The following is a 26307-nucleotide window of genomic DNA, read 5'->3' on the forward strand; positions in this document are numbered from 1 at the left end:
TTTTGCGGTCTTGTGGAGATATTTTGATACAAACTTTCGCCCTGTAACCCATATTTCTTTCTAACTAACCGACAAGCGAAATATCGATTTTGATAGATTTAACTTCAAAATTTTTATTTTCATATCTTTAGCTTCAAAATTTTTAAAATGTAACAAAATATTTTCTTGAAAATTCTCATTCCCTATTTCACTTCCTTAGGGGATAAGTTCCCAAACTTACTGAAACACGTGTTTCTGGCCGAGAAACCAAATACCAATTTTCGTAGGTCTAACTTCAAATTGTGTTAATAGCGACGTATTCTCAAAAAACCTTTCACCTCCCGGAATTTCGAAAAAGCTCTTCTTAAACAACGCCTGCTGTATAAGCTCAACACCCTCACCAACTTTCAAGTTTCTATCCTTAGCGGTTTCGGCTGGACGATGATGAGTCGTATTACCTAAATTGAAGGTGGAGGGGGGGGGGGTCGAGGAAAGAAAATGGAAGGGAATACTGATTTCAGCGGCATCAGGACTTTATGCATAATCAGTGGGAACGAGTGAAAATGTGTGCCAGACCAGGATTCGATCCTGGGATCTGCTGCTTCCTAGGCAGTTGCATTAACCACTGTGCCACCCAGACACCACGCGGACTAACTCGCCACGCCTCTCAGTCCATTCACATTCCCAATCAGCGCCACCTACCCGCAGTCCCTTCCATATCCTCCATGCTCGCTACTTTGAGATTCCCACAGGGGATCAGATGTACAAGTAATTATGCATCTTAACTGAAGGTGGTGGATTCATTGCCCATCGAGACGAATCAGTTACATGAGTGGATGGTGTCTGTTCTTTTGGACATGTTCGAAAGAACTAACACCATGCATTCATATAGAGGATAAGTCAGTCAGTACGACACTGACTTTTATATGTACAGATTAAAAAACCGAACAAGGTGGTGCAGTGGTTAGCCCACTGGTCTCGCATTGAGAGGACGACTGTTCAAAACCGATGGTTCCTTCTAGAGGGCACAACCGCTTCCTTCCCAATCCTTCTCTAATCCAATGGGACTATTGATCTCCCTGTTTGCCCCCCCCTCCCCCAAAACCAACCAATCAGATTAAAAATGATTTTGATCAAATTAAAAGCTGGGGTGAGCCTAGATGCCATGACACCTTTGCTAGTACCATGCTACTATTCAATAAAACAACTTATTTCAAGAAACAAATGACATGTTAACTGAATCTTCTGTTGGTTAATTATAATAAATGAAAAGCGCTATTTTCATTTTGTTCTATAGTATCACTTTTATTGTGTTAACTAATTTCATATTAAATATTGGTTTAGATACGTAGATGATGTGCTGTGTATGTGGACTGACACTACAAGACAGCTAAACACATTTTTGCAAAACCAGAACAGTCAACATTAAAATATTCAGTTTACAAAGGAGATTGGCAACAAATTCATTAACATCCATTATCATATTTAAGAGAGATATCCAACATGATTTACATTGGGCAATGTCCAGTTTTCTGTGAGGGCCAATGGACCAAAACTTGTTAATGTCACTTTAGAACCTGACACAGACCTCGAAGTCATGGCAGAAAAAACAAAATGTATGGCGGTGTGCAAGCGTGTTAGAGCAGAAAAAAAACATGTTTCAAACAACAACACAGGGACCCTCTGTTGCAACTGATATTCTGTGGGATATGGTCCTCCCATGGTACAGGCGATGAAACTTTACACTGGTCTGTGCAAGCGACATTGAACATGGGCAGCCTGCTCCAATGGATCAATACCTGTATATTTAATAGGATCGCCATATATGCTCGTTTTCGATGTATCAAAAAAGAGACATTCGGTAAAAATCTTATTGAGTTCTCTGTTGGATGAAGTTAATGGAGCTTTTATAGTTCGTAGTTTTTCTCAGTTGGACGGTACAGAATAACAATGATAGAATGTTTGGGTGACATATGTGAATGCACCCTGAGAGGTGCAGATAACCTTCAGACTGTATGTAGTTTGGAAACATATCTCAATGCAGTAGCAAAATCCTCGTCCTTCTTCCAGTTCCTGTATGATGTGGAGTCTTCCTAATATTCCCACTAAGAGAGACCATCGTAACTGTTTGAACTGACATTTACACTACCTCGTGCTGCAGGAGAAAGCTTCGTTTTGGAGCATTAACTCAGCTCAACCTGTTTCTAGACGGGTTGCAGAAGATGGTGGATATAGCGCTCTCCGACTTCCGTTCAGTTCCGACTTAAATTGGGATGATCAATTGGACAAAGCTGCAGGGAGGTCAGGGAAAAGACTGAGGAACAGTTACAAGATGCTTAGGGACTGTCTAAAACCACGGTAGAACGTTGCTATAGCAGATAGGTTCGAAAAAGGTGACTCGTTTCGAGATACGAGCATGGCACGAATATTATTCACCTGTGGCTATAATCATTAAAAGACATCTTCGTAGGGTTTAACGAAAGTATGTGGTTCAATGGATAGAATTCATTCCAAATCGCAGATAGAATTTCTACCAGAAAGCGTCGCACGATCAGCGACTCTTGTGTGTGCCTGTAGAACCAAGACTGCTTTTTATGCAGGGGGCGGGAACATAGTCGTTGTGATAGTGTTTCTAATACCGCCGTGCTTACATGTAATATATGTTGCGGAAGATAGAATGCTTCTGTGGTCAGCTTCAGATGTCGGATCTCAATAGTTTTCCTCGAAAAGAACATCGTCTTCCCTACGGTAATGCCCATTTGAACTACCTGGTGAGTGTAATCCGACTACTGAAAAGAAAAATTACTCCCCGTGCAAAGTGACTCTCATGATCAATTTAATTAATTAGCCTGCCAATTTCATATCAATTACATGCCAAAAAATGGTTCAGATGGCTCTAAGCACTATGGGACTTAACATCTGAGGCCATCAGTCCCCTAGACTTAGAACTACTTAAACCTAACTAACATTATGACATCACACATACCCATGCCCGAGGCAGGATTCGAACCTGCGACTGTAGCAGCCGCATGGTTCTGGACTGAAGTGCCTAGAACCGCTCCGCCACCGTGGCCGGCTAATGAAATGACACATGTCAAGTGTAGGCGATGATTAGGGTACCATGGGTATGATACTTGACTTGGGGATTTTTTCCACAGTGACGATATCTTCTAACGATGTTTGAATCTCTCACCTACACAATCATCGTAATAACATCAGATGTATTACCGAATTTATAAAGTGATACATAGTATAAACCTTATATTTACCACTTCTCTGTCCAGTTACCTTAAGAGAGAGTCCGAAAGTGAAGAGCCATCCTGTGACAGTGGTAGATCTTAGCACTCCATCATGCGCCAAAAATGAGTTTAACATTCTCGTCCTGTGATGCAGGACATGACAGATAAGAAAAGATATTTTCTACTTAATGAAAGAATACTTCGAGGGAATATAGCCTATGCCATAGTCTTGTACAGGATTTTTACAACAAGTAACGATACGTAAGCGAGGTGAAAACGTGCGTGTTGGCGATTTCTTCTATCTTCGAAAATAACACGTATAAACAGGAGGAATCTACATTTCGCGTAAGAACTTCGAGGTATGTGGCCAACAAGATTATAACATCGGATTGGGTAAAATGGATTTTTTAAACTGTCAGTGTGGAATTGTTTAGAACTACTTTGTATGTTTAAGTTGCAGCTGTTTGTTTTGAAGTCCACCACGGCTGGCTGCAATGGTGGTCACGAGGAGTCAGCAACCGGAAGTAATGGATTAGCTCAGCCTGTGACTGGTACAAAGAATGCACATACCTGTCTGATCTTGCCCATGGCAGTGAGTGCTGGCAAAGTGACCAGCGTGCTTGGTGAGCGCGACAGAAGTGGACATGTGTGTGTTACGTGAGAAAATATTCCAAATGATGGACGTTTGCGCTGGAGGTAACGATAACATCCGAATTCTTACTATTCCAATCATCGCTGGATGCCCTCCTTGGCCAGGGGTGGTGAACTCTGACATGCACGCGGCTGTGGCTGCGGCCACGTCGGTAATTTAATTGTCAATAAAATTGATAGAGTGAGAGAGGAGGGGGCTATTCGAATAACCCAAGCCTGAAAGTGTACCTTTATCAGTGAGGGAGAGGGAGGCTGTGGGGTGGTGAAGGTTGCCTGAGGGGTTAGGGGAATGAGGGGGAGAGGCAGGGGTGGGGGAGGTTTCTCAGAAGGGTAGATTTACCCCAGGGCGTTACAATCCTCTTTGCAGAACAATAGATAAAGACCATTAATCAAAAGGGAACAACAGGTTGGTCTCTGAGTGCATACTTGTCCCTGATGTAGGCAACCTGCACTAAACAATCGTCCCAAAATCGGCCTTGCCCCACTACTGGAGAAAATGATGGAGGCAATCATCTGAATTTGATAAAGCAAGTTATATGGCAGGGTGGATTTCGGCGATGATTTCATGACCTGGATGGAGGAAATGGAATGTTTGGAGACAGCCAGAATGGAGGACATGTGGACAGAAAGGCGGCAGACATACAGGGCTCGCAAAGATGGGGGGACTACAGGGTGTTCAGACTTAAGTTTATGGGAGGTTTAGGAGAGGTGAATGTGTTCTAGGTGTTCGAGGACGTGTGGGAATCTTATTAGCTGGTACAGGATACAGGTGGTAGAAAGTAGTCGAATACTAAAAGTGAGGCAGGATGCATGTAGTTCCAGAATCTGGGGGAGTAATAAAACTTGGGAAGAGATGAAGTCCATGATTTTTTACTCCTTAACATACCCATCCTAGTCGCATTAATGTTACCACCGTCTATGTTCAACGTCAACGATCAATAACCATTTAAAGACGGCAGGTCACAGCACTAGCAGTGGAGTGTATATAAAGCGGGGCAGGGTGATGTGGAAATGGTGTAGTCTTTGTTGCATGTCCAAAAGGGCATGATCATTGGCTTTCGGGCCTAGTGCGGAATCATTTCGGAAATGGCTAAGTTTGTAAACTGTTTGTGTGCCACCATCGTTAAAATACAGAGTGCATGGCAAAAGGGCGCTATCCAAAACCAGCCACTGTGGTGCACCATGGACCACAGATGACAGAGGTCAATGACGGCTGCAGAGGTGTGTATGGGCGAACAGATGAGCAACTGTTAGGCAACTGACCACCGAGATGAACAAAGCGGCTACCACTAGTGTCTCCTCAACGACCATTCAGTGAAAGTTGCTGCTTATGGGCCTTCGCAGTAGGTGCCTGGTTCATGCACCCATCCTGACTACTGTTCATCGGCGACGAAGGCTGGAATTTGCTCGCCAATACCACAACTGGACGTCAACTGAGTGGTGACAGAAGACCTTCTCGGATGAATTACGTTTTATGCTCCACAAGACAGACGGCTGTTCGCACGTACGGCGTGAATCGTCTGAAATTGTTTGCAACAATTTGCTGAAACGATATATTTTAATTATCTCCACAAAGAAAATTAAAGTTTTTGTCTATTGTGAAAAAGACATTTTAGGACAAAAATCATAGTCGAGAATTAGTGGCATAAGCTCATACATCCAGCTGTCTAGGCTGTGATGTCTTTTATACACTGAAGAGCCAAAGAAACTGGTACACCTTTCTAATATCGTGTAGGGCCCCCACGAACACGCAGAAGTGTCGCACGACGACGTGGCATGGACTCGACAATTATCTGAAGTAGCACTGGAGGGAACTGACACCGTGAATCCTGCAGGGCTGTCCATAAATCTGTAAGACTACAAGGGGGTGGAGATCTCTTCTGAACAGCACGCTGAAAGGTATCGCAGATATCCTCAATAATGTTCATGTCTGGGAAGTTTGGTGGCCAGCGGAAGTGTTTAAACTCAGAAGAGTGTTCCTGTAGCCATTCTGTAGCAATTCAGGACGTGTGGGGTGTCTCATTGTCCTGCTTGAATTGCCCATGTCCGTCGAAATGCACAATGGACATGAATTGATGCAGGCGATCAGACAGGATGCTTACGTATGTATCACCTGTCAGAGTCGTATCTAGACGTGTCAGGGGTCCCATATCACTTCAACTGCATACGCCCCACTCCATTACAAAGCCTCCACCAGCTTGAACATTCTCTTGCTGACATGCATGGCCCATGGATTCATGAGGTTGTCTCCATAACCGTATACGTCCATCCACTCGATACAATTTGAAATGAGCCTTGTCCGACCAGGGAACATGTTTCCAGTCATCAACAGTCCAATGTCGGTGTTGACAGGCCCAGGCGAGCCGTAAGGCTTTTTGTCGTGCAGTCGTCCAACGTGTACCAGTGGGCCTTCGGCTCCGAAAGCCCATATAAATGATGTTTCGTTGAATGGTTCGTACGCTGACACATGTTGATGGCCCAGCATTAAAATCTGCAGCAATTTTCGGAAGGGATGCACTTCCGTCACGTTGAACGATTCAAGCAGTCGTCGTTGGTCCCGTTCTTGTAGGATCTTTTTCCTGACGCAGCGATGTCGGAGATTTGATGTTTTACGGGATTCCTGATATTCACGGTACACTCGTGAAATGGTCTTACGGTAAAATCCCCACTTCATCGCAACCTCGAAGATGCTGTGTCCCATTGCTCGTGCGCCGACTATATCGCCACGTTCGAACTCATTTGAATCTTGGTAATCTGCCACTGTAGCAGCAGTAACCGATCTAACGACTGCTTCAGACACTTTAGTTGTCTTATATAGGCGTTAGCGACCGCAGAGCGGTATTCTGCCTGTTTACATACTCGTATCTCTGTATTTGAATACGCTTGCCTATACCAGTTTCTTGAGAGCTTCAGTGCACTTTGTGATAATGAGCCTAAGAAAAACTACAAACGTACTTGCCCAAGGTAGGTATGGTTAAGAGAATGCTCCTGAACAAAACCATAAGAAAGACGGTACTTAAATTCTATAACACTACCACTGTACCTTTACTGTTCTGTTGATCCTAAGTATGTACTTTACCGCCCAAACAATTACAGAGAACTGAAGCAAAGTAATGAAACTCTCGTCTGTTGCAGGATACAAATTAGAAGGTCTTGAGAGGAACTAAGAGATAAGACAGAAACTCCGTGTTCTAGAAACAGTGGAAAAATCCAAAATCAATGTCATGACCATCTACTACGAATGGATCAAAGCCGGATACCAAGGAAAACTATGGCTGGAGACCCAGTGGTATAAGGAGGACGGGTTGACCACGAGAAAGGTGGTGCGATCAGCATTAAACTGCTTTGTTTCGGAACGAGCAAAAACGTTTAACCCGAAGACGTATTTGATGATGAGTTAGGTGAATGAGACAGTTGCGGATTGTGAGGAATTCAAATTCATCAGTAAAACCTCTTGTGTTTGCATACGTTCTTTGCCTTCGTAAGTGTTGAGAAACGAACAACTTTCTCTTCATTCGTGTTCACCTTCCTCCTCTGACGTTCTCTAAAAATCTGATAGATCAGGTCCAATATCACTTACCACACTCGCCGTTACTGGTCAACAACTGCACTTTAAGAATAAACGAAAGTGCTGTTCTCAATAATGGGGGAACTTTAAACCATCAACCCACATCTGTTGGTGTCACAGTAATGGTGTTTTGACAATACGTGCATTGGGCGCCAGAAAAAGCATTGGTCCAGTTCACCGAATAACGCCGCACGCTGTCAATTCAAAAATGGTTCAAATGACTCTGAGCACTATGGGACTCAACATCTTAGGTCATAAGTCCCCTAGAACTTAGAACTACTTAAACCTAACTAATCTAAGGACATCACACACACCCATGCCCGAGGCAGGATTCGAACCTGCGACCGTAGCAGTCCCGCGGTTCCGGACTGCAGCGCCAGAACCGCTAGACCACCGCGGCCGGCCGCTGTCAATTATCGCTGCCTCAGTAGTAATCTATAATGAAAGAATGCACATGCTTTCATGCACACTTAAAAAAATTAAATGAAATTTAGTATCTCAAATGATATTCACAGGAGAAGGACCATAACCCAGACAGATCACTACAGAAATCTGCTGATTGTCGCACGGAACTTTTAACGCAACACGTGCAGGTAATGGGAGACTTGCGTGTCAAAGCTGAATGCTTCCAACGAGACCGGAGTTTAGGTTCTTGGAATGTCGTTTACTACGTAGGCCTACTCACGCCATTACCAAGCAGCTCAAGCGAACAATGATTACAGGGGAAGGTGAACTACTTGAAATACCAAGAAACTCAAATTCAGTGTTAGTCTGGCCCCACGTCAGACTGGTACATAAATCCGTCATTCATAACAAATTGGCGCAATTCGGCCGAAAAATAGAGAGACGGCAAGCATTTAAAGCAGCGTAAATAGATTGTTCATCACGAGCTTGTTTGCGTGACCATCCCCCGCAGCAAGCACAGGAATATTTGTTTTGCAAATAAAAAACACCTTCTCTTGCTACACTGTATTTTATTTCTCCCAGACACGTTTCGCCTTTTTCACTTTAACGCTTCATCACTGGGATCCAGAATGATATAGTTTTGGTTTGCTATGTGGAATCTATAGATTATAAAACAGTTTTATGATAATAAGAGATTACTTATAGTTCTTCGCGTTTTTAGTTGGCATCCGTGTTTCCTCTCATCTGGCTGGAGGTCGCACTACAGCCCTATTTACGAAACGTAAGCATATTTTTATGTTTCGAACTTTTTTCTTCCTACTTTTCATCTTGTCTGCACTTACAATTGTGATGCCCTATCAGTCTTCTGTCACTAATTATACATATTTCATCGAAAACTGTGATTTCAATATGTAACTACTTTGAGTTCGCTATATGTCTCATCTTGTTTGGTTTGTTTAATTACATGTTGCCAACCTACGGAAGTACACAGGGAGTACATAAAGTCTGGGAACACTTCTAGTTATTTATTGCACAAGAATCAAACCTTGTACAGATATCATACACATGTCATTTTGAAGAGAACCCCTGAAAATTTTTTTTTTTCCTGTATACCGCCAAAGCGTAGTTTGGTAATTTGCCAATACACAGCGCTAGTCGCAAACATGGCGAGTTCAGGTGCGAGATCACTTCGCCGAAAACACTGTCACTGGATATTCCTACTTGGGCATGTTGCAGCAATAGCGTATGCCTCAAATGCAATCGGACTCTCCGTGTGACTTTTTTCTGTGGGGGACACATTAAAGATCTGGTGTACGTACCGCCTCTACCACGTGTTGTAGCAGAACTCCGGGAGAGAATACTGGAAGCGACTGCCACAGTCAACAATGCCATGCTCGGACAGGTATGGCAAGAATTCGATTACCGTGTTGACATCTGCCGGGTCACTCACGGTTCGCATATAAAACGTTTGTAAAAAAAAAAAAAAAAAAAAAAAAAAAAATCAGAGTTTCTCTTCAAAACACAATATGTATGACAACTGTACAATTTTTAGTTCTTGTGCAATTAATAATTTGAAATTGTTCCCAGACTTTATGTACACCCTGTATATTGAAAGCTAACGTATATTCATTTCTGTAATATTTGTATCTGAGTGTGAGTGTGTGTGTGTGTGTGTGTGTGTGTGTGTGTGTGTGTGTGTCTGTGGTGGTTATTCAGTGCAAGCTGCGGAATGTTGAACATGTGAACATGAATGCAATAGCTGTCAGAGAATGGTTGAAAGTTTAGGCATTCAGCTGATTTGAGTTTTGGTTTAAATGTTTTGTTGATATCTTCATGGACAAGTGGTGGTGGTATTATTATTATTATTATTATTATAACAGTAATCTGTTGTAGCGTTACGAGTTACGCTATTACTTTATCTAATAGTGTAAAGAATGAGTTGTCTGTCATGTCTACTTGATCATTCAACAGGGTTTCCTCTTCTGCTTTGTTTCCCTGTATGTTATAATTTTCGTGTAGTGTCAGAAAGTGTTTTTTTATTGTTGATTCTAATTATTTTCATGCCTTTTTCTCTAGTCGTTGGTTTGTGATTGTGTTCTCTTAGGTGTTCTGCAAATATGGTGTGGTTTGTCCCATATTTCCAGGCTGTCATGTGCGCTTTGTATCTGACACCAAATGTTCTGCCTGTTTGTCCTATGTATTTGCCATCACAAGTGTTACAATGTAATTGATGTACATCAGCTTCCTGGCATATATCTGTGTTTTTTGCCAATTTTGGAGCCTATTTTTGGATATAATTGTCTGCTGTGTATCCTATGTTTATTCCCTGTTTTTTTTGAAAATGTTCGCGATTTTATGTGTGAATTTTTGTTTGTTTGTCATTGTGTACCATCCTGTGTTTTCTCTTATATTTTCCTGCTTGTTCTGTGTAGTTGTTATGATACTGAGTGTATGTGATTGGGTTTGGTTCTGTTGCGATGTTATAAATGGTTTTGTGCATTCTGCTTTCATTTTAGTTTTAATTTTGTCATTTAGCTTGAAACACGTATGTATTCAGTCGCAGCGATGGCGAGACATGACAGAATCTCTGACCAGAGAGTTGTTTATCGTTGCTAGTCTGCGCTTGACTGCGCGAGAGTTCAGTTGCGAGAAAGTAGTTGTACATAGCGAGTCGCGAGAGCATGTAGTTGCGAGTCGCAGTTGTGTGTGAGGAGTCGGCGGGCGTCGACATGGGTCTCTGGTCACGATTCAGGACGAGGTGTATTGTTATCAAAGGTAATGAAGCAGCATTGCGCTCAGCCAATAACATATGTTAATTGTAATTAATTTGTTCAAGAAATGCCCCAATAATAATTTTTTTAAAGCAATCGTTTTTAAGAAAAGAATTATTACAATTGAAACAATATTTCCCATGCTTTTCCTCCCCGAATCAATTTATCAGATTAATTATTGCACAGGGCCTAAGGTCAGCGAAGCTGCGCTTATAAAATTTATCAGGTTCACCTTAACGTTAATTTTGTGGAGACGTAACATTTTTGCACATTTTTATTATCATTGATTTTTATTACTGTGGGAAACTAACATTTGGTTCTATTTGCTATTTCATTCAATTCATATCATTTAAAAATTCTTACTGGGAGGTTACACTTAGCACGATGTCTATTCTCATTTAAATATTTTCTTTCATTTTTGCGGGGAGGCTACACTTGGCGACATCCGGACCAGGATCGTATTTCTTTGAGAATCTTCTGAAAAGTAGTCAGATATTTGCTCTTATTTACTTAATATAATTAGCATTTGGCGCAACGCTTTTACTAATTTTATGACTTTCTTTCCTCAGATCATCGGCAATTCGTTGCTCTGCTGTATTTGTGTTTGTCACTTTTTGCATTGTGCTTATTTCATTTGCGAATAATTGTGACTATTGTAAAAATGCCTCGAAAGACTATTAATAGTGCATCGCGAGGTATAATGAATGAAATAACCGATTTAAACAACTTCACTGATAGTACTTGTGACATGCAATGTAATGATGACAATCCTGCGTTCACTGACAATCAGTGCGTTCCAACCACTAATGATGATTTTCATCTTAATGATGAACAAACGAACTCAATTGTCTCGTCTGTTAATTTGACGACAATTGATGACGCGGGGCGTTCTGTTGCAATGAGCGCTGCCCAGCTTAACACAACCGGTTTGCTAAATTCACTTGACGAACACACAAATTTGTCTAATGAAAATGGACAGTGTACTGAAAGTACGACGGATTCATTTAATTCCGAAATAGTGACTGACAGTGCACATTTGACTGGCAAACCTTTTTGTAAATCTCAGAATAACCAAATGGTTACAGAAAGCGAGACAATTCCAGAACCACCATTAAATAGCACAGAGAATAGAAATGCTAATTTTGTGTCGGATCCAATTATGGCATTGTTGCTACAAATGAGTAAACAACTTAATGAAAGTAGTGAAGATAACAAACAATTTAAAGAAAATTTCAGACAACAGAGTGAAAAACAAGACGAACTTAATAAAAAATTAGACAACAATCCCAGACAGTTAAATGAAAAATTAGACAACAATTCCAGACAGCTTAGTGAACAGATTAGAGCCGTTGCTGCGCAGTGTCATGATACTAAGGAACAATTACGCGAGGAAATTGAGGCTTGTTCAAGGAAAAGTAGCGAAGAAATTAGGTCTGTTGCCCAAGAATTAAGGGATATGCAAACAGCTGCAACAGAATCACTCAGAGACGAAATTAGTACAGTCGGTAAACAATGCTCTGAAAAAGCTACACAATTACGCGACGAGTTTAAATTAATGACAGCAGAACGTTCGCGCACAATGGACGCAAAGATAGACGCGAAATTCGAACAACAGAACACTCAAAGTGACGAGCGCTTCAATCACCACATACGCGTTTCCGCAAATTTATACAGGATCAAAATAAAGTAAAACGTCAAGAAATGGAAACAATCACAGCACAGAGACAAGAAGACAAACGTAAATTGTTTGCGAAGGCAAAAACATACGTAGACAACAATATTGCTACAGTGTCCGACGAAATTAATATCATCAAACAGTTGAACGCCGAATTACGTGATGAAATTTCTGATCTTAAATCAAAAACAGATACACACACAGCAGATATTCAGTCAGTGACAGACAGATTCGAACAATTAGAACTAACACAGGATTCCGATGTCGTCAAAGCTGACGTTAAAAAATTGAACGAAACCACACGTAAATTACAAAAACAGATTAATGCTTCTGACAGTAAAAACGATGATCAGGCAAAAATACTGACTGAAAAATATGATGATTTGGCCAGTCGTATTGATGTTATCGAAAGTAATAATGACAATAAATCAGACAATACTGCACCGATTTCGTTTAACCAAACACCTGAATTCCAAAATCTACAGCAGACAATCAGTGAGATAGATTCGTCTAATAATGCATTACATAGAAAATTGTCAAGTTTACAGCAAGAGGTAACAGAGATAAAAAATATTTCAGTTAATAACACGTCACAGAATACGCCACGTTGCGAGCATTTGTCACACTCACACAGCCAGTGTAACTTAAGCAATTTACAGAGACTACACGACTTAAAATCCGAAAAGCTATGCGACTTAAAATCTGAAAAGCTACGCAACTTGAAATCCGAAATGACACAGACAAACAGATTCTCACACAAACCTGAACGTGTTCTCAAATTCAGTGACGAGAACGTAGATTACGAGCAATTTTTATCTATAAGAAAATCTAAGGAATTTAATAATGACAGAGCACAGATACACAATTTGAACTGCATACGACAATTTATTTTTGTACTTTCACCGGTATTAGCTGTAACGCAGAAACTAGCTTTGAACTGGATACGACAATTTGCTCTTGAATTTTTACCAACATTTCGTGTAATGCAGAAACTACAATCAGCATGGATACAGCAATTTACTTTTGAATTTTCACCGGCATTGCCTGTAACGCAAAAGCTAAAATGCATTTGCAGCGCGTAATAGACCTCAGGGGATTCATTACGCTTTAATGAATATGTGCCGTAGCGTGCATAGGGCCCCGAGCTGTAGTAGTGCTGTTTCATCTTTAGTTTTCTGCACTGCTGCCTTCTCTTCTACTATCCTTTATATCTATTAAAACAGCTCTTTAACTATTGCTCTACCTAGGATTAAGAAATGACTAATGAAAACCCGATAAGACAAGTTCCTACCGAAAGTGACATTTATCATTAGGCACTCCAGAACTACCAGCGTAATGTTAATATCAGAAAAAATTTTAATCATCAGTATGTGTAAAATTTTCAGCAGTCGCTAACACATTTTTGTAACAATAGACGTTTTTCACCGCAATAGCATCAAAACCAGCCGGTTAGCATACCTAACCAACAATGTGGTATACAAGGTCAACCAAGCTTTAATGTTTCGCCGCGTGCACGTATAGTCTCAGCTCCAACAAATAGTAACGCACAGCAGCAAAGAAATAACTACGTATAGAAACACACTATTTCAATTCCTATCGCAATGCACCGTATAGGAATGACTATCACGACAGACGTAAAAATAATGAGCAAAATTTTTACCGTACATATAATAACAGTCGGTCTTACCAACAGCAAAATCATCCGCAAGAACATATTCTCATGAATGAACCCGACAGTAGGTATCATCCATAGCGTAATAAGTCAGGAAGAAATAACAGAACAGTTCAAATAGTGGATATGCCACAGCATCCTCCCGTAAATAACAGCACGTACGATAGAAGTTGACCAGACACAGTACAGGTTGCATATTCCAGTAACGCAAGCAATACTTTTGACACGCAGAATGTTGTTCACGAAAATGTTATTACTTTTGACGACATCAGACACACTCTTTTACAGGAAAGACCAGTTGTTAAAAAAAAAAACCATTTCACACCCCGTCATCGAAATTAAAATTGGTTCATCGAAATTTTCAGCAGTAATCGATTCCGGATCACCTATGTCAGTTATAAATGAAGAAACTTTCAACGAGTGTAACAAAGAGAATACCTATCCTACATTACCATTAGGCAAAACGAAAGTAAAAGGAGCAGTATCGAATAAAGGAGTAGACGTTAAATTACATACACATTTATCATTTTGCATTGCGGGTCACACATTTCACTCAAATTTTTGGATTATTCCGTTATTGACGACAGACATTATTTTAGGTACGAATTTTCTGGTACAACACGATGCCATTATCGATTTTCAGAATTCCTATTTAATGTTGAAGGACGAAAATGTACAATTGGCTTTAGAATTTCAGCACTCATTATCTGCAGAAGAACAAACAATTAATCGCACAGAGGTCATTTCCGTATCACGTAGCATAGACTGTAATTCCACATTGCTCACAGATACGTACGTACATAACTATAACACTCCAGACGAAGCTGACTACGACGTAATGCTGATGATTTCTGATAAAGTTAAACAAAGCAGTGCAAATACAGACGACGAACGCACGCAACTACACAAAATTCTTTTACAGCAAGCTCCAGTTTTCGACAACATTCCTGGTACTATGTCCTGATTTATGTATGAATTTCAAGTCAAACAGCACGACACATTTAAAGCAAAGCATTATCCCATTCCATATATCCACAGAGAACAAGTTAAAAAAGAGTTGCAAGCTATGCTTGACCAAGGAATTATAGAACCGGCAGTTAGTCCGTACATAAACCCGCTACATATTGTTAAGAAAAAAGATGGCTCACTTCGCCTTGTACTTGATTCGCGTCACATTAATGACATTATTATTAATGAAACAGATCGACCACAGTCATTAGAGGAACTTCTACAGAAATTTCATGGTACTGCTATTTATTCTACATTAGCTTTAAAATCGGGATTTTGGCAAATTCAGCTTCATCCGAATTGCAGAAAGTACACAGCATTTCTCTGTTTTGGCGACTGTTATCAATTTTGGAAATTACCATTCGGTTTAACTATTTCTTCTGCAGCTTTTATTCGCGGTTTGAACACAATACTTCCGACAGAACTTAAAGACAGAATCACGACGTACGTAGACGACATTCTTATCGCAGAAGCTAACTGGTCTGAACACAATATGATTCTTGAACGACTGTTACAAACTTTTCGTGCACAAGGACTCACAGTTAACCTCAGTAAATCGCATTTTGGTAAAACTTCTATAAAATTTCTTGGACACGTAATTTCAGCAGAAGGCATTGCGCCTGATCCGGAAAACTTCAAGCTCTACGTGACATTACTGTTCCTACGACGAAAAAACAACTACGTAGCTTTTTGGGATTAATTAACTTTTTTCGTAAATTTATTCATCACTCTGCTTTAGACACACCTAGATTATGCCAATTGACAGGTAAAAACACTATTTGGTCTTGGGATAAGCAAGCACATTCTGAATTTATGAACCTGAAACATGCTTTGTTCAATGCACCACTTTTATCGCACCCAGATCTTACCAGAAATTTTTCCATTGCCACCGACAGTTCCAACACCGCTTTAGGCGTACATATTTTTCAGGAAATTGAAGAAGATGGCTCAACAGTAATTAAAAACATCGCATTTGCAAGCCGCATTCTGTCACCTGCTGAACGAAATTATTCCGTTACGGAACTGAAAACATTATGCGTTGTTTGGGCTTTTACGAGATTCAGGCATTTTCTTTATGGCAGACATACCACCGTTTACACAGATCACAGAGCGATACAATTTTTACTTTCAGCTAAATTCACACACGATAGATTAAGCAGATGGAAGCTTTATTTACAGGAATTTAATTTCACAATTGTTCACATTCCCAGCACACAAAATATTATAGCAGATGCACTATCTCGTTCTCTCAGCAACAGTCAGCAAGACATCGCAACCAACTTCTGCAAAGCAAATTTCAGCGTCATGTACATTCAGCAAGTTGCATTTGAAAATTTTATTTCGTCGTCATTACCGGACATAGCAAAAGAGCAAAATAAAGACAACGTATGGAAAGAAATTAAACACCTTTGGCAAGATAAGAATAATGTTACGATTAGAAACCATTACACAGTACGCAATGACATTCTGTTTCGCCGCTCTCATCCTCACAGTAACAATTGGTTATTATGCATTCCTGACGAACTGGTTAACAAATTAATATGGTATACTCATTTAAGTTATGCACATTACGGAGCCAGAAAATGTTTTCTTATACTGAGACAGAACTGTTATTTTACCAACATGGAGAAACGTATACGACGAGTTTTAGCGTCATGTAAAATCTGCCAGAAAGCTAAGTCAGACACAAGTTCACATATTCCCCCATTACATCCAATTGTACCTGTTAAATTGAGACATATGGCCGCTGTAGACATTTTTGGTCCAATTCCGAGAACTAATAGAGGTTTTTGCTACATCTTTGTCGCTGTTGAGCTCACTTCAAAATTTGATACTTTCACTCCGTTACGCAAAGCTACTGCTAAAACCGTTTCGAAAGCATTTGTAAAGCATTTTCTATTCCATGTAGGGCATGTGTTGAAAGTAATTTCTGACAATGGATCACAATTTCGTTCTGCTATATGGACACGTATGTTACGAACTAGAAACATTTCTCCGATCTATATATCCAGGTACCATGCTTCTTCGAACCCTCGTGAACGATTAATGAAAGAAATTGGTAAACTGTGTAGAATATACTGCCACAAAAGACATATTGATTGGGACACACACATATTCTCATTCCAAGATGTAATTAATTCCATACCAAATGAATCTACTATGCTATCTCCGTCTGTCACACTGAAAAATGTTGAACCATCTAACAAAATTACAGAATTAGTAAACTTTCCTACATCTCGTCGACTACGACACCATGAAACAATTAACATTTCGCTGAACAACATCAAACGTGCCGCAGAGCGCCGGAGAAGACAGCAAGAACAAGTTTGTATATGCCGCGACTTTCACATTGGTCAGAAGATATTAGTACGTACACACTGTTTATCCAGCAGAATAAAAGGTAAGTGCAGTAAATTTGAACTTCTATACGCAGGTCCATATCGGATTCGCAGCATTCCTCACCCCAATGTTGTACACGTCGAAACTCTGAGAACCAGAAAAAGTAAAGGCAACCACCATGTCTCCAATATTAAACCCTTTATTGAATGAAGACACTTTATGATTCAAAATACTATGTGATGCCATTTACTAATTTTTATGATCACTTATGCAATCATATTCACATGACTAATTACTGATGATTATCGTATTTTTTCTTGGCAAGTGCCCGGCAAGGTAAGGTTAGCAGGTCGCTCTTCTTGTCGTTACACATCAGACCGTGCATATTTTTCCCGATGAATTTACACATTTATGACTATTTCTGCTATTATATTTATGTGACTGCTTATTGATGATTATCGTATTTTTTCTTGGCAAGTGCCGGCAAGGTAAGGTTAGCAGGTCGCTCTTCTTGTCGTTACACATCAGACCGTGCATATTTTTCCCGATGCATTTACACATTTATGACTATTTCTGCAATTATATTTATGTGACTACTTATTGATGATTATCGTATTTTTTCTTGGCAAGTGCCCGGCAAGGTAAGGTTAGTAGGTCGCTCTTCTTGTCGTTACACATCAGACCGTGCATATTTTTCCAGATGAATTTACACATTTATGACTATTTCTGCAATTAAATTTATGTGACTACTTATTGATGATTATCGTATTTTTTCTTGGCAAGTGCCCGGCAAGGTAAGGTTAGCAGGTCGCTCTTTTTGTCGTTACATATCAGACTGTGCACATTTTTTTTTTCAAGTAAACTTACGTATCTTATGAATAATTATGCAATTTTATCTAGTGACATATTAATTTTATTAAATTCTCTCTCCATTAAAGGCTTTAATTCTTGCCTCTACTAACTACACAACATACAAGCTGAACACAAAGAAGGTCACATTTCTTGTCATTTTTTTTAATGTATGTACGATTGTTTTCATATTTTGTTTGTATGCACTGTGAAATAGTTAAGATATAACACACACCAGTTGACTTGGACATTTTTGCCCTATGATATCTCAACATCGTGACTGTTTTACATTTTTTGCTGCTGCATTGTGATATTCTGTGTACATTTTTGCATTTGAACACTGTCTATTTTTTTTTTTTTACATATTACGTTTTCTGTCATGTTATGCTGTATGCTTAATTATGTTACCATAAACCAATCATTATTTAGTGAGTATATGATCTAAATGCAAGACATTAATCTTTGTTCATCAATTTCAGAAAGAAATGATGCGTAAAAGAAATAAATTAAACAGAAATGGGAATTTCACCTTCGGAATGAACGAAAGAAGATGCAAACCTCGTGATGAAGAGTAAATGGATCAGGATTAACAAGCATTAACAAGAATATACCATACACATCGTAGAATAGCAGTCTTAACTAATTTTTTGTTTCAGAATACGAGGCGATTGATGCAGGCTGTCTGACAGAACTACACATCTTAGTTTTAGTGATGAAATATGATAGAAATAAGGAATAGTTGTATAATGAGTAATGAAGTGATTTTTTGCAGATGATAATGAATGCTGATGAATAACGATGAAGAATATGCTACTATGGATAATGAAGTTTTTTCTTTACAGATGAGGATATTGCTGAAGTTATGTATTTATGCTATGTAGTTATTTAAGTATTTGTTGCAGTTTGCTTTGACAGCAGGTGTTATATTGCATTGTATAATGATGGAAGGTTTTGGAAAGGACAGCTATGGAACACATTTTTATACACATTTCACTACCTGTTAATTCGAAGTTCACTACTTTTCAGCATAAAACGCATTTCTTCTTTCAGCTTAATAATCCATTTTTTGTATATTTTTGCAGGAGAAATTATTTATGAAATTAATGTGCTATAAGCAGTTGTTCATTAAATCTATGTCATTTATGAATGTGATTGCATATACTCTACTTGTTTCATAATCTTGCAACAGCGGACTCATGACGAATGACGTTACACATTTTCATTTACAGCAACAACCCAGAAGCAAATTTTTTTTCTTGCTTTCCCCTATAATTACCCAAAGCAATGCATTGCTAACAAAAAAATGTATTACCACTCCCAAATAATGATACCAGTTTAAGAGAGTTCTGAGTAATGCTGATCAGCTATGAATAATATGTCACTTGAATAATGAATGCTACTGATTACTGTATTGAAATGATCAATGATTAATAATGCTTTGTAACTAGGAAATGAATGCTACTAATTATGCTTTGTAACAAGTAAATGAATGCTACTAATTATGCTTTGTAACAAGGAAATGAATGCTACTGATTATGCTTTGTAACTGGGAAAAGAATGCTACTGATTACTGTATTGAGATGATTACTGCATTGAAATGATTACTGTATTGAAATGACCAATGATTAATAATGCTTTGTAACTAGGAAATGAATGCTACTAATTATGCTTTGTAACAAGGAAATGAATGGTACTGATTATGCTTTGTAACTGGGAAAAGAATGCTACTGATTACTGTATTGAGATGATTACTGTATTTAAATGACCAATGATTAATTAATAATGCTTTGTAACAAGGAAATGAATGCTACTGATTATGCTTTGTAACTGGGAAATGAATGCTACTGATTATGGTATTGCAATGACCAATCATTAATAATGCTTTGTAAGTAGGAAATGAATGCTACTGATTACTGTATTGAAATGACCAATGCCAATGTCGTCTGTAAAACAATTAATGAACATTTTTCTGTAATACTACATACATGGTACAGAAATGTTCAATAACTGGGCTATGAATGCCGCAAACAACTAATGTAATTCCCAATGAAGACTAGTATGTGACTTAATGTCCTTCACCTTCTGACCTAACTACCCTGAATTACTGCAATATCCATTTGTCCTGTATATCCTCTTGATCATGGAGCACTATATTTGGTTTTTGCACTAATTCTACGTTGGTGTGCCTTGTAAGAGCGTGGTGTTGACACGACATGCTGTCCACCACCATGAGCGATGGAGACGTTATTGTGGTCCTACTGTTTGGTGTACCTGATGTACTGCCAAAATGATAACATGGAATATTACTACGACATTTCAGTGTCTTGGGTACGCTGATAAATACTTTTGGGAAAATAACTTCAGATTGTGTCACTTGTTGTTGTACTTCTGTGGAAAGATATGGACTTTCAGTGCAGCTGCGTGCAACCTAAAGTGCTACAACTGTGATGCAATCCTTCCCTTTTCTATCCTAATTCTTGTAACATAGTGAAAATCATTTTTTTGCTAACATCATTTGTATTCATGGCCTATACATTTTTTTCGATATATTGTGAATTTCAGTGCGTGTGCACTTTTTCTAACATGATTACTACTCATTGTATGTACATTTTGATTTGCTGATATATTCTGAACTGCAGTGCATGTGCACTTATGTCACTTGTCAACATGATTTTTTGCCATTATGTTTATTTGTTGTGAAAATACTAAAGAGTTTTTCAGTGCGAGTGCACTTTTGTCATTTTTCTAACATGATTTCTACTCATTGTATGTACATTTTGATTTGCTGATATGTTCTGAACTGCAGTGCATGTGCACTTATGTCACTTGTCAACATGATTTTTTGCCATTATGTTTATTTGTTGTGAAAATACTAAAGAGTTTTTCAGTGCGAGTGCACTTTTGTCATTTTTCTAACATGATTTCTACTCATTGTATGTACATTTTGATTTGCTGATATGTTCTGAACTGCAGTGCATGTGCACTTATGTCATTTGTCAACATGATTTTTTGCCATTATGTTTATCTGTTGTGAAAATGGTAAAGAGTTTTTCAGTGTGTGTGCACTTATGTCATTTGTTTTGTACTCATTGTATATATATTTTGTACTCGGTGCATGTGCACCACATTTACTTCATGTTCTACATCTGAATATTCTGTGACTGTAAAGTTAATTAGTTAAGAAAAAATTTGTTGCTCATGGCAAGTCCAATTGACTCACCATCGCTGCCAAATTTTTGCCACCCCCCCCCCCCCCCCCCCCCGTGGAGGGTTATGAAATACGTGTGTATTCAGTCGCAGCGATGGCGAGGCATGACAGAATCTCTGACCAGAGAGTTGTTTATCGTTGCTAGTCTGCGCTTGACTGCGCGAGAGTTCAGTTGCGAGAAAGTAGTTGTACATAGCGAGTCGCGAGAGCATGTAGTTGCGAGTCGCAGTTGTGTGTGAGGAGTCGGCGGGCGTCGACATGGGTCTCTGGTCACGATTCAGGACGAGGTATATTGTTATCAAAGGCAATGAAGCAGCATTGCGCTCAGCCAATAACATATGTTAATTGTAATTAATTTGTTCAAGAAATGCCCCAATAATAATTTTTTTTAAAGCAATCGTTTTTAAGAAAAGAATTATTACAATTGAAACAATATTTCCCATGCTTTTCCTCCCGGAATCAATTTATCAGATTAATTATTGCACAGGGCCTAAGGTCAGCGAAGCTGCGCTTATAAAATTTATCAGGTTCACCTTAACGTTAACTTTGTGGAGACGTGACATTTTTGCACATTTTTATTATCATTGATTTTTATTACTGTGGGAAGCTAACATTTGGCTCTATTTGCATTTTCATTCAATTCATATCATTTAAAAATTCTTACTGGGAGGTTACACTTAGCACAATGTCTATTCTCATTTAAATATTTTCTTTCATTTTTGCAGGGAGGTTACAAGCTTTGTGACAACGTTACTATTGTAACCATTATTTCGGGCTATCTGCGTTATTATGACCAGTTCGTTTTGGTAGTTTTCTTTGTTGAGTGGCACTGTGATGAGTCTATGGAGCATGTATAGGAGTGCTGCTTGCTTTTGTGCTCATGGGTGGTTCATGGATTCATGGATTGGGGAATGATAATGTCAGTTGCTGCAGGTTTACAGTACATTTCAAACATATGCTTATTGTTTTGTTTTGCGATTGTTATACCCAGAAAGTTCATTTGGTTATTCTGTTCTTTTACCAATGTGAACGTTATATTTTTATGTACCTCGTTGATGTGTGTAATTTTTCGAGTTTTGTTTGTGGTTCATCTATTAAGCAGAGGATGTCAACCATATACCTGAACCAATGCAGTATGTTGTATTCTTTTGCTACTATTTTTGTGAAAATCATCTGTTCATTGTGATTTATAAAAATATTTGCTAGGGGTCCTGACACTGGGTACCCCATTGGTAATTCAGCTTCTTGGTAAATAAACTTCATTATTGAATTGGCAGTAATTTTATTATATTTCTATAAATCACAATGAATAGATGATTTTTACAAAAATTGTAGCAAAAGTATGCAACGAACTATGTTGGTTCAGGTATATGGGTGACACACGTCTGGGAGTAATAAAATACAGTACAGAAAGAGAAGGTGTTTTTTTATTCACAAAATAACTATATTGTTCATCGCCTAGCATTCATCAGATATAAGACTTGCTGTGTAGACCTTATTTATAGTCGATTCATCTAATTAAGCAAAGTAGTACGACACTGTCCAAGCAAAACCTATTGTGGTTAGAGGTATTGTTATTATCCGGTTATCTGGTCTAAGCTGCCAGCTGTGTCGAAAAAGCGTCGAATATTTCATTGTGACCACAATGATTACGTGAGTGTGATGGTATTACTTGCCATACACGAGGAAATTGCTAAGACTCACTGCTATGTTCGGCCCTCATTTTTCCTCCAGTGTGTCCATGAACAATACAGCATTCCGTGGCGTACGATGTTTTCTTCTATTCGTGTTTTATTTCATAGCACCATCCACAACTCATTCAGCACTGCCTACCAACTAATCAGACATAACGTACACAGTACACATAATTGATTCACACCAATCGAGGGACATGAAACGGAAGCAGTGGTTGGGAAGGGAATGAGACAGGGCTGTAGCCTATCCCCGATGTTATTCAATCTGTATATTGAGCAAGCAGTAAAGGAAACAAAAGAAAAATTCGGAGTAGGAATTAAAATCCATGGAGAAGAAATAAAAAATTTGAGATTCTCCGATGACACTGTAATTCGGTCAGAGACCGCAAAGGACCTGGAAGAGCAGCTGAACGGAATGGACAGGGTCTTGAAAGGTGGATATAAGATGAACATCAACAAAAGCAAAAGGAGGATAATGGAATATAGTCGAATTAAATCTGGTGATGCTGAGGGAATTAGATTAAGGAAGCAAAATAATTGATGATGGTAAAAGTAGAGAGGATATAAAATGTAGACTGGCAATGGCAAGGAAAGTGTTTCTGAAGAAGAGTGTAGATTTAAGTGTCAGGAAGTCGTTTCTGAAACTATTTTTATGGAGTGTAGCCATGTATGGAAGTGAAACATGGACGATAAATAGTTTGGACAAGAAGAGAATAGAAGCTTTCGAAATGTGGTGCTACAGAAGAATGCTGAAGATAAGATGGGTAGATCACATAACTAATGAGGAGGTACTGAACAGAATTGTGGAGAAGAGAAATTTGTGGCACAACTTGACTAGAAGAAGGGATTGCTTGGTAGGACATATTCTGAAGCATCAAGGGATCACCAATTTAGTACTGGAGGGCAGCGTAGGGGATAAAAATCGTAGAGGGAGACCAAGAGATGTATACACTAAACAGATACAGAAGGATGCAGGTTGCAGTAGGTAATGGGAGATGAAGAAGCTTGCACAGGATAGAATAGCATGGAGAGCTGCATGAAACCAGTCTCTGGACTGAAGACCACAACAACAACATATCGGTACCGGTTTGCACGTTGTGTTATTAGTGGCAAATTACCAACTTTCTACCTTAGAGCTAATCTACAGGGTCTGATTACGTCGTGATATTACACTTTAACTGTACGCGGTGTATCCCGAACTTGTGGGCCCCTGTACTCGTACCTATCTCCGTGCACTTTATTGTCTCCAGTTACTCTGTAATTTGTCAAAGACAGGTGTAGCACCAAGGATGCTTAAAAATATCACCATTGTCCGGTCACAACTAACTTCTTCGAGTGTCTTAAATGTTAATTACTTAAATGTCCCGGTGAATCGTTTACTTGGGCCATTAGAGAATGAGTGTAAGAAAGCCAGACTTAGGTGGCAAATGTCATTTATTGTACAAAAGCTGATGAGTCTGACAACTCAGAGTTGCAAGCCATCACAAGATGTATGGCTAACGGTAGCACCACAGTTATAAAGAAGACTACTTACGCTGATTTCCAGTCCTCTCCTAATTTCTTCATGGCATTTGTTGTGTGGCGTTCACTGACTCAGGTATTGGGAGTCTCGTATGCTTTTGTCAGATAGTGGTAGTCACGCGCCAGCTAAAGTTCACGGTATCCTAAAGGCTTTACTCAACGAGGAGCCAGAATGCTTAAGATGCTGGATCGTAATCAGAGAGCGTTGTTGCTGTGTATCCAGTCCAAACACCGGTCTGCTTCACTTCTCCACGCTAGTCCATTGTGTGAAAGCCTCTTCATCTCCGAATAAGTACCGCAGCTCACAACTATTTGAACCTGCTTGCTTTGTTTATCACTATCTCTCCTTCCACAACTTTTACTCTCCACATTTCCCCGAATAACGAAAGTGACAATTCCTTGATGCCTTAGGTGTTCCTATCAAGGGATCCCTTCTTTTTGCTAAGTTATGCCACAAATTTCTTTTCTCCACAGTTAGATTCAGTGCCTCCTTATTAGTTATGCGATATGCCCGTCTAATCTTCTGCATTCCTCTGTAGCACCACACTCCATAATCCTGTCTAAAATGATTGTGATGTTTCACTTCCGAATAGGATTAAAATCAAGACAAAATCCTTCACAAAGACTTCCTACCCTCAAATTTATAACCGATTTTAACAAATCTCTCTTTTACTAGTATGGTTTTCATTCTTTTGCCAGTCCGCGTTTTATATCTCGTCCTCTAGGAGATCGTAAGCATTTTCCGGCCAAATCGACTGTGCAGTCACATTAATGTGACCACTTGTCAAAGCCTGAATACCCAGCTTTTGCAGCGCGGACTGCTGCAGGAAGAGAGTCAGTGATGTTCTCGAAGGTACCGACAGGGATGTGGAACCATGACAACACCAGTGCAGCGGCTAGTTGCGCTATTTTATCCGTTGAGGATCGACGGCGCTAACAGCCCGATCAAGACGGTCCTACATATTCACAATTGGGTTTAAATCCTGGGAGTCTGGTGGTCGGGGCAGTATGTTAAACACATCCTGGTGCTCTTTGAACCACACGCGTACACTCCAAACTGTGTGACATGTATTGTGTGGTGCGTGCCCCCGGACTCCAACCCCGTGCTGATGTAGTCGACGCCGTAGAGCTGCTACTGCCACAGCTCTCGCGGCACAGTAGAGACACGATGCGATATAACGTTAGTCCCCGTAGATTAACGGGAGAAAAAACCCGAAAAACTTCCGAAAAGGCGTTCCTCGCGTGGTCGTTGTATTACAAGTCTGCAGCGTTTCCACTTATGCGAACTCGTTAAATTTATGCTTTTCATTATTAATATTGTATTGTTAATTTCCTGGGTTTGCAGTACTTATTAATTTTTCTCTCGTTCGCATAGCACACACCACTGATTGCGAGGAAATATATTAGTTAACAGTTTTTTCTTACGCTGTTGTCTCGTTGGTATGGAATTGTTGGGCTGGTATGCAACGAGATCCAGAGATACTCTTTGATACAGTCTTCGTAAGATTGCGTCGTAATACGAAAATATTTTAAAGCTCACATCTAAACTAATGACGTGAATATTTGCACTTCAATGAAATAGTCTTTCATGATCAGTCGTCGATTTAGTCATTTATCAAACTATTTAATGATGTAGTCCACACCGGGTGTTTAACTGGTAGCGAACAGTTTATTGTTATTTTATCACTAAATACTTAGAACTCCCGCACCACACGACAACGGAATAG

Source organism: Schistocerca americana, chromosome 5 (assembly GCF_021461395.2).
Source record: "Schistocerca americana isolate TAMUIC-IGC-003095 chromosome 5, iqSchAmer2.1, whole genome shotgun sequence".
In the NCBI taxonomy this organism is placed as follows: domain Eukaryota; kingdom Metazoa; phylum Arthropoda; class Insecta; order Orthoptera; family Acrididae; genus Schistocerca; species Schistocerca americana.